Raw genomic sequence first — 7,500 nt, forward strand, 5'->3', positions numbered from 1 at the left:
TACCGCCCCAGACAGAGCGCCTTCGTCGGTCACGAAGGCAGGGTCGTGGACCCTGGAAGCGCACGAGCCACCCGACTCGGCTTCCATAGCGGCTGGCGGCCCTGGCCCGCCCGAGACGAAGCGCCTTCGTCGGTCAGACAGATAGGGTCGAGGACCCTGGAAGTGCGAGAGCCACCCGACTCGACTTCCACGGCGGCCCGGAGGCCGGGCCCGTCCCCGTCCGTGCCCGGGGACGGGGCACCTTCGTCGGTCAAACGCGTTGGGTCTTGGACCCTGGAAGTGCACGAGCCACCCAACTCGACTTCCATAGCGGTCGGCGGCCCCGTACCGCCCCAGACAGAGCACCTTCGTCGGTCACGAAGAGAGGGTCTTGGACCCTGGAAGTACACGAGCAACCCAACTCGACTTCCATAGCGGTCGGCGGCCCCGTACCGCCCCAGACAGAGCACCTTCGTCGGTCACGAAGAGAGGGTCTTGGACCCTGGAAGTTCACGAGCAACCCAACTCGACTTCCATAGCGGTCGGCGGCCCTGTCCCGCCCCAGACGATGCACCTTCGTCTGTCACACAGATAGGGTCTTGGACCCTGGAAGCCGTCCCCCTCGACTTCCGTAACGGTCGGCGGCCCTGTCCCGCCGCAGACGGGTCACCACTCCGTCTGTCTGTAGGGTCTTGGACCCTGGAAGCCGCCCCACTCGACTTCCATCGCGGTCGGCGGCCCTGGCCCGCCGCAGACGGGTCGCCACTCCGTCTGTCTGTAGGGTCTTGGACCCTGGAAGCCGCCCCACTCGACTTCCATCGCGGTCGGCGGCCCTGGCCCGCCGCAGACGGGTCGCCACTCCGTCCGTCTATAGGGTCTTGGACCCTGGAAGCCGCCACACTCGACTTCCATCGCGGTCGGCGGCCCTGTCCCGCCGCAGACGGTGTGCCACTCCGTCTGTCACACAGATACATAAGGGTGTCTCGGAACCCCGGACGCCGACCGAGACGAAACGCGTGGGGTCGGTGCGCCCGAGAGGGTAGGGTGCCCCGGGGCCGGCCGCTCGCCCGACCGGCTTCCGGGACTCCTTGACCGCTCGGGAGACCTATCCACGCGCCCGCCCGACCGGCGGCCGGGGGCCCTCGACCGCCACACGCGTACCGACGACCGGGGGGTTTCCGTTTTACGGCCGACGCCGAGATCCTTCGACGGTTCCAACAGGGGTTGTTACGCTTTTGTGTTCGCCCGTGTCTGAGCATATATGGTCGGGTCGAACCTTTGAGGCCGTAGCCTGGAGATCCAGGGCGGATCTTTTCTCACAACACGTGTGTCTTTGAGGCCGTAGCCTAGATCCAGAGACTTTAGGATCTTTTTAGCAGTTTTAAGGCCGTAGCCTTGATCCAGGGCGGATCTTTTGAGCAGTTTTAAGGCCGTAGCCTTGATCCAGGGCGGATCTTTTCACAGGTTTTAAGCCGAAGCGCCTTGATCCAGGGACTTTTGGATCTTTTTTTGCCGTTTTTAGGCCGTAGCCTTGATCCAGGGCGGATCGTTTTGCGGCCGTAGCCGAGTTCCATCACCCAAGGTAGCTTTAGTTTTTAGGCATTAGCCTTGATGATCCAGGGCGGATCGTTTTGCGGCCGTAGCCGAGTTCCATCACCCAAGGTAGCTTTAGTTTTTAGGCATTAGCCTTGATGATCCAGGGCGGATCGTTTTTTCCCATCTTTCGGGTATGAGCTCTTTAATTGTGAGCCTTCGGCCGACACTCGCCCGGGGCGCTGCCTCACATCAGACGCCCTTCGTCCGTTCCAACCGTTCCAGTTCTTTTAACGGTTTTTCGTTCATCGCACACCGACGCGCACAGACCTTTCTTGGGATCTGTCGCAGGGAGGGAGGACGCTGGAGGTCCACTTCGAGGCACCCATCCCTATATACCCGATGGCACCTGTTCAAACGACCGCCCCTTGAGAGAAGGGGCCCTTCCCGTGGCTCGTCCGGGAGGAGGCGCCCGCGTCGGAAGGCGCCGTAAGGTCGGAGACCCTGGAAGTGCACGAGTCACCCGCTTTTACCTCCAGGCCCTCTGTCGTACTTCTCGTGTCCGCTCACGAGACCTCTTTTCGGCTTTATGGAAGTGCACGAGTCACCCGCTTTTGCCTTTTCTGGAAGTGCACGAGTCACCCGCTTTTGCTTCCAGGCCCTCTGTCGTACTTCTCGTGTCCGCTCACGAGACCTCTCTTCGGCCTGGGGGTGCGCCACGTACACCCCCGCGTCCGCATTCGAGTCACCTCTTCGGGCTCATGAGGTAGGGTCGGTGACCCTGGAAGTCAGAGACTTCCAGGCCTTCTGTCGTACACCCTCGCGTCCGCTCACGAGACCTCTCTTCGGCCTGGGGGTGCGCCACGTACACCCTCCCGCGTCCGCTTTCGAGTCACCACTCTGGGCTACGGAGGTAGGGACGTGTGCCCTGGAGGAACCTGACTTCCAGGAGGGAGGGCCGCCCTGTCAGGCCCGCTTTCGAGTCACCCATCTGGGCTAAGGAGGTAGGGACGTGTGCCCTGGAGGAACCAGACTTCCAGGAGGGAGGGCCGCCCTGTCAGGCCCGCTTTCGAGTCACCCATCTGGGCTAAGGAGGTAGGGACGTGTGCCCTGGAGGAACCAGACTTCCAGGAGGGAGGGCCGCCCTGTCAGGCCCGATTTCGAGTCACCCATCTGGGCTAAGGAGGTAGGGACGTGTGCCCTGGAGGAACCAGACTTCCAGGAGGGAGGGCCGCCCTGTCAGGCCCGCTTTCGAGTCACCCATCTGGGCTAAGGAGGTAGGGACGTGTGCCCTGGAGGAACCAGACTTCCAGGAGGGAGGGCCGCCCTGTCAGGCCCGCTTTCGAGTCACCCATCTGGGCTAAGGAGGTAGGGACGTGTGCCCTGGAGGAACCAGACTTCCAGGAGGGAGGGCCGCCCTGTCAGGCCCGATTTCGAGTCACCCATCTGGGCTAAGGAGGTAGGGACGTGTGCCCTGGAGGAACCGGACTTCCAGGAGGGAGGGCCGCCCTGTCAGGCCCGATTTCGAGTCACCCATCTGGGCTAAGGAGGTAGGGACGTGTGCCCTGGAGGAACCGGACTTCCAGGAGGGAGGGCCGCCCTGTCAGGCCCGCCTCGGAGTCACCTCTCTGGGCTAAGGAGGTAGGGACGTGTGCCCTGGAGGAACCAGACTTCCAGGAGGGAGGGCCGCCCTGTCAGGCCCGCCTCGGAGTCACCCATCTGGGCTAAGGAGGTAGGGACGTGTGCCCTGGAGGAACCAGACTTCCAGGAGGGAGGGCCGCCCTGTCAGGCCCGCTTTCGAGTCACCCATCTGGGCTAAGGAGGTAGGGACGTGTGCCCTGGAGGAACCAGACTTCCAGGAGGGAGGGCCGCCCTGTCAGGCCCGATTTCGAGTCACCCATCTGGGCTAAGGAGGTAGGGACGTGTGCCCTGGAGGAACCAGACTTCCAGGAGGGAGGGCCGCCCTGTCAGGCCCGATTTCGAGTCACCCATCTGGGCTAAGGAGGTAGGGACGTGTGCCCTGGAGGAACCAGACTTCCAGGAGGGAGGGCCGCCCTGTCAGGCCCGCTTTCGAGTCACCCATCTGGGCTAAGGAGGTAGGGACGTGTGCCCTGGAGGAACCAGACTTCCAGGAGGGAGGGCCGCCCTGTCAGGCCCGCCTCGGAGTCACCTCTCTGGGCTAAGGAGGTAGGGACGCGTGCCCTGGAGGAACCAGACTTCCAGGAGGGAGGGCCGCCCTGTCAGGCCCGCCTCGGAGTCACCCATCTGGGCTAAGGAGGTAGGGACGTGTGCCCTGGAGGAACCAGACTTCCAGGAGGGAGGGCCGCCCTGTCAGGCCCGCTTTCGAGTCACCCATCTGGGCTAAGGAGGTAGGGACGTGTGCCCTGGAGGAACCAGACTTCCAGGAGGGAGGGCCGCCCTGTCAGGCCCGCCTCGGAGTCACCCATCTGGGCTACGGAGGCAGGGACGCGTGCCCTGGAGGAACCAGACTTCCAGGAGGGAGGGCCGCCCTGTCAGGCCCGCTTTCGAGTCACCCATCTGGGCTACGGAGGTAGGGACGTGTGCCCTGGAGGAACCAGACTTCCAGGAGGGAGGGCCGCCCTGTCAGGCCCGCTTTCGAGTCACCCATCTGGGCTACGGAGGTAGGGACGTGTGCCCTGGAGGAAACGGACTTCCAGGAGGGAGGGCCGCCCTGTCAGGCCCGCCTCGGAGTCACCTCTCTGGGCTAAGGAGGCAGGGACGTGTGCCCTGGAGGAACCAGACTTCCAGGAGGGAGGGCCGCCCTGTCAGGCCCGCTTTCGAGTCACCCGTCTGGGCTACGGAGGTAGGGACGTGTGCCCTGGAGGAACCGGACTTCCAGGAGGGAGGGCCGCCCTGTCAGGCCCGCCTCGGAGTCACCTCTCTGGGCTAAGGAGGCAGAGACGTGTGCCCTGGAGGAACCGGACTTCCAGGAGGGAGGGCCGCCCTGTCAGGCCCGCCTCGGAGTCACCTCTCTGGGCTAAGGAGGCAGGGACGTGTGCCCTGGAGGAACCGGACTTCCAGGAGGGAGGGCCGCCCTGTCAGGCCCGCCTCGGAGTCACCTCTCTGGGCTAAGGAGGCAGAGACGTGTGCCCTGGAGGAACCGGACTTCCAGGAGGGAGGGCCGCCCTGTCAGGCCCGCCTCGGAGTCACCTCTCTGGGCTAAGGAGGCAGGGACGTGTGCCCTGGAGGAACCAGACTTCCAGGAGGGAGGGCCGCCCTGTCAGGCCCGCTTTCGAGTCACCCATCTGGGCTACGGAGGTAGGGACGTGTGCCCTGGAGGAACCGGACTTCCAGGAGGGAGGGCCGCCCTGTCAGGCCCGCCTCGGAGTCACCTCTCTGGGCTAAGGAGGCAGGGACGTGTGCCCTGGAGGAACCGGACTTCCAGGAGGGAGGGCCGCCCTGTCAGGCCCGCCTCGGAGTCACCCATCTGGGCTACGGAGGTAGGGACGCGTGCCCTGGAGGAACCATACTTCCAGGAGGGAGGGCCGCCCTGTCAGGCCCGCCTCGGAGGCCTCCCCTCGGGCAGGGGAGGCAGGGTCGGGGACCCTGGAGGAACCGGACTTCCAGGAGGGAGGGCCGCCCTGTCAGGCCCGCCTCGGAGGCCTCCCCTCGGGCAGGGGAGGCAGGGTCGGGGACCCTGGAGGTGCCGGACCTCCAGGGGGACGGAGGCCGAACCCGTGGCCGGGGAGGGTGAGCCTTGCCGGGCTAGGCTCGCGCGGGTTCGAAGGCCTGGTTCGAGAGGACCCCTTCCCCTATATACCCGATGGCACCTGTTCACACTACTGCCCTTTCGAGAGGGGACCCCGACCGGTCCGCGGCCGGGACGGCGCACCTCGGTCGGCCTCGGCGAGTGGGTCGGGGTGCCTGGAGGTGCGCGAGCGGCCCGCCTGGAAGTGCGCGAGCCACCCGACTCTGGCGGCCGGCGCCCCCGGGCCCGTGCCCGCGGCCGACTCGTCTGACCCGGCATCGTCAAGGTCACCAATACCACGGAGCGTCTACGACGCCCCGTTTCCGAGATATCGGCCAATGAACTGCCGGGCGCCGTATCTCGGCCGGGGAAGGTCCTACGGACTCGGGGCCGGGCTCGTCGGAAAGGTCTCGCCCGGGGCTTTCCGACGAGACCGGCCGCGGGTCCGTGCGACCCCGGGGGCCCGAGATACTTCCGGTCGAAAATTCGAATTTCGTTACCGCGCTGCTCCGGCGCCCCGGGTCCGGGGCCTTCGCCCTTCGGGTGGGTGGCTCCTCCGCGGGGGGCCTTTCGAACGAGCCCACCCGCGCGTCGCTAGCCCTTTCCGGGGCCGAGATACGGCCTACCCCCGCGGGATTTTCCCACGGCCGTTTCTCGGGCGCCTCGGGTCCGGGGCCTTCGCCCTTCGGGTCGGTCGCTATGCCGGAGGGGAGCTTTCGAACGAGCCCTCCCTCGAGTCTCTGGCCCTTTCCCGGGCCGAGATACGGGCGGGTGGTCGCGGAATTTTCGCTCGTCCGGGGCTCCGGCGCCCCTAGCGTCCGCCTCGGAGGTCGCCCGGACGCGCGGCCGGTCTCGTTCGAAAGGTCCGTCCCGGGGCTTTCCGACGAGCCCGGCCTCGGGTCCGTGCGACCCCGCCCGCCGGAGATACGTCCGGTCGAAGCTCGCGGAAATTCCCGCGGCCGTATCTCGGGCGCCTCGGGTCCGGGGCCTTCGCCCTTTGGGTCGGTCGCTCCGCCGGAGGGGGCCTTTCGAACGAGCCTACCCGCGAGCCTCTAGCCCCTTCCCCGGCCGAGATACGGCGGTCTATGCCCGGATTTTCCCACGGCCGTTTCTCGGGCGCCTCGGGTCCGGGGCCTTCGCCCTTCGGGTCGGTCGCTATGCCGGAGGGGAGCTTTCGAACGAGCCTACCCGCGAGCCTCTAGCCCTTTCCCCGGCCGAGATACGGCGGTCCCTCCCCGGATTTTCCCACGGCCGCAGCACGGGCGCCTTTGCTCGGATCGACTCGCCCTTTGGGTCGGTTGCTCTACCGGAGCGGCCCTATCCAACGAGCCAACCCTCGTCTCTCTAACCCTTTCCCCGGCCGAGATACGGCGGTCCCTCCCCGGATTTTCCCACGGCCGCAGCACGGGCGCCTTTGCTCGGATCGACTCGCCCTTTGGGTCGGTTGCTCTACCGGAGCGGCCCTATCCAACGAGCCAACCCTCGTCTCTCTAACCCTAAGCCCGGCCGAGATACGGCGGTCCCTCCCCGGATTTTCCCACGGCCGCAGCACGGGCGCCTTTGCTCGGATCGACTCGCCCTTTGGGTCGGTTGCTCTACCGGAGCGGCCCTATCCAACGAGCCAACCCTCGTCTCTCTAACCCTAAGCCCGGCCGAGATACGGCGGTCCCTCCCCGGATTTTCCCACGGCCGCAGCACGGGCGCCTTTGCTCGGATCGACTCGCCCTTTGGGTCGGTTGCTCTACCGGAGCGGCCCTATCCAACGAGCCAACCCTCGTCTCTCTAACCCTAAGCCCGGCCGAGATACGGCGGTCCCTCCCCGGATTTTCCCACGGCCGCAGCACGGGCGCCTTTGCTCGGATCGACTCGCCCTTTGGGTCGGTTGCCCTACCGGAGCGGCCCTATCCAACGAGCCAACCCTCGTCTCTCTAACCCTAAGCCCGGCCGAGATACGGCGGTCCCTCCGCGGATTTTCCCACGGCCGCAGCACGGGCGCCTTTGCTCGGATCGACTCGCCCTTTGGGTCGGTTGCTCTACCGGAGCGGCCCTATCCAACGAGCCAACCCGCTTCTCTCTAACCCTAAGCCCGGCCGAGATACGGCGGTCCCTCCGCGGATTTTCCCACGGCCGCAGCTCGGGCGCCTTTGCTCGGATCGACTCGCCCTTCGGGTCGGTTGCTCTACCGGAGCGGCCCTATCCAACGAGCCAACCCGCTTCTCTCTAACCCTAAGCCCGGCCGAGATACGGCGGTCCCTCCCCGGATTTTCCAACGGCCGCAG

This window comes from Paramisgurnus dabryanus, unplaced genomic scaffold (genome assembly GCF_030506205.2).
Source record: "Paramisgurnus dabryanus unplaced genomic scaffold, PD_genome_1.1 h2tg000158l_1_41420__unordered_in_group10, whole genome shotgun sequence".
Taxonomy (NCBI): domain Eukaryota; kingdom Metazoa; phylum Chordata; class Actinopteri; order Cypriniformes; family Cobitidae; genus Paramisgurnus; species Paramisgurnus dabryanus.